This window comes from Neophocaena asiaeorientalis, unplaced genomic scaffold (assembly GCF_003031525.2).
Source record: "Neophocaena asiaeorientalis asiaeorientalis breed wild unplaced genomic scaffold, Neophocaena_asiaeorientalis_V1.1 scaffold489, whole genome shotgun sequence".
Classification (NCBI taxonomy): Eukaryota; Metazoa; Chordata; class Mammalia; order Artiodactyla; family Phocoenidae; genus Neophocaena; species Neophocaena asiaeorientalis.
This window is the reverse complement of record NW_020174791.1, coordinates 2,933,715-2,936,027: the sequence shown is the minus strand read 5'-3', so window position 1 is coordinate 2,936,027 and position 2,313 is coordinate 2,933,715. Positions and strand designations below refer to the sequence as shown.

General features: G+C 68.4%; 1 long non-coding RNA gene across 1 annotated transcript in view; it reads left to right on the top strand.

Moving 5' to 3' along the window:
- Positions 1-13: 13 nt before the first annotated feature.
- The window catches only part of LOC112409909 (uncharacterized), a 5,159-nt gene continuing 2,859 nt past the window's right edge, over positions 14-2,313 (top strand). The window contains exon 1 of the long non-coding RNA XR_003005273.1: positions 14-1,749. This is a non-coding gene — a long non-coding RNA (uncharacterized LOC112409909). The remainder of the gene's footprint in view (positions 1,750-2,313) is intronic.

The following is a 2,313-nucleotide window of genomic DNA, read 5'->3' as shown; positions in this document are numbered from 1 at the left end:
CAAGGATGTGACCAGAGAAGGCCTCGCATGACCTGCTCCCCCTGTAGAAATGCTCTCCCCTGCCTCTCTCTCTGTCCCTGTCTTCTCTAGGCCTCGCCTCGTCTGTCTCCAGGCCTCACTGTCATCAGGATGGTAACCCCCTCGTCTACACACCCTTCCTCTCCCTGGCACGGGCTGGTACTTGGGGCCCCCTCCCCAGGCCCTGCCTTGCCTCTGGGTCCACACCTCCCCGCCCCCCCACCAGCTCACAGCAGGTCTGGGCTGTCCACTGGCCAGCTCTCCAGTGCACCCGCTGGCCAGCAGGTTCTTTCCAGATCGGGGCCTTTGTGGTGCTCCAGGTGCACCCCCAGCCCTGACCCAGGCATCTGCCTGAAGGCTCCCCTTCATCTCTGCTCCACCTTTGCCCTCTTTTCTAGTGGGTTCCTCGAGAGGGGCTCACCGACGATTAGCCCACAGGATGAGAACCCCTGGAGGGCCAGCCCGGCCTCGATCTGGTGCAGAGGCCCCCGGTGGCTGACGTGACCAGGCTGGCATCTGTGCTGCGTGGAGGGCCAAGGAGTATTGAGGGCTCGGGGGTGCTGGGGGTGGACAGCACTCCTCCCGGGCCCCTCCCCAGGTGGTCCCACCCACTGGGCTCTGGAGCCGCATCTGTGGGAGGGACCTGTTCTGGTTCCTGTTGCCGGGTGTCCAGGGGGCAGGGTCGGGGGGCTGACAGTGCTCTGAGCCCCTGTGGACGGGAGGGTTACCAGGAGGACGGGTGTCCCGTGTTCGGGGGAGCAGTCCCGCTCAGGGGCCGTGTGGGGCGGGAGGGCTGGCCTGCCGGCTGAGTCCGCACATCTGGTGTCCCCATGACAGTCCTATTTATAGTCTCCATCGGAGAACGTCCCCGGCCGTGGCAGTGGGGCGCCCGCCCGCGCCTCAAGACCCAGGGCCTCGCGCCAAGAGGAGCCCGGGCTGGGGCAGCTGCAGCCAGTGTGGGTCACCGCCTGGCTCGCTTGCGCCCGGGACGCCCCCAGGCTTGCTGAGGGCCAGAGGCGGTCCCGGGCCTGAGGAGGGGGGCCCGCGGCAGCCGCTCCCCACCTGCCTCCCAAGGTCCCCTGTGCCCGCCCCAGCCCGGCTCTTCCATCCGAGAGGCCCCGGGCTGGCCCTCAGTGGCTGTCCCTGCCCTGAAGAGAGGGGGCAGGAAGGGGGGCGCCGCGGGCAGCTGTCTGTGTGCCCTGGCGGTGTTGCTGAAACAGGCCTGGAGACCCTCGCCGACTCCGCCAGGACCGAGGGCTCCCAGGGCACCTCGGGCTAGCAGTGAGCTCACTGAGTGGGCCAGGCTGCCCCGGAGCCTGGCTGGAAGGCTGGCCCCCCTGCGCCCTCCAGGAAGCCCTCCCTGGGGGTGGCGGGGGGTTGCTCTGCACAGCTGGCCTCGCCACCCGACTGGCACCGAGAGCAGGCGGCTTGCCCGGGCTGCGGAGAAGGGAGGCCTCCGCCGGGGGCATCCTGGGCGACCCGCCGGCCGGCGGGAGGGGAGGCCGGGGCGAGCGGCCTGGAGTGCTCTGAGGGGCTGTGCCTGCCGAGGCCCTGCTGGGAGGTGGGCTGGGCAGAGGGCAGGCACCCCCAGCTCTCCTGTCTCTTCCCGTCTCTGTGTGCGTCCCTTTTCTCTGGCTCAGACTCCAGTCGGGGAACGAAGGTGTCCTCTGCTCCCGGAGGGGCTTTGCCAGGACTAAGGCGCGTGGTTGTCACTCGGCAAATGGCCCTTCCGTGAGTGGAACGTCCGGAGTCGGTCCCCAGCCCCAGAAGTCAGAGGCAGGAGGAGGGTCCACCGGGGGTGCCGAGGCCCGGGGGAGAAAAGAGCCCCCTCCCAGAGCCTGCTGGAGCCCGTGTAGCCTCCTGGGGTGTAAGGCAGCCTCAAGGCAGCTCCCCGCCAGCCTCTGTCCATCCGCCCGCCCCACCCCGGTGTGGAGGAGGGTGGCTTGGAGGCCCCACCTGGGCCACTGGTGCTGCTCTCCTGGGAGACTCCCAAGAGGCCTGCCTGCCTCTGAGGAGAAGGCCCCGGGCAGGGGGCTCTCCAGGCCAGAGGCAGGCCCGCCGGAGCCCCCGCCTGCCTGGGGGGCACTGTCTGCAGGTAGGGCCCTGCCTGCGGCCGCCTTGCCGCTCTGGCCTTTCGTGGTCCAGGCTGGATGCTGCCCCTCCCAGGACCCCCTCTTCCCTCCCAGCTCCTCCTCCAGAGCTGGTGTAATGGCCGGGCCAACACCTCTGGCTTCTGCTGACCCTCCCTCTTTTTTTTTTTTTTTTTTTGGAATTTAAATTTTTTTCCAATTTTTT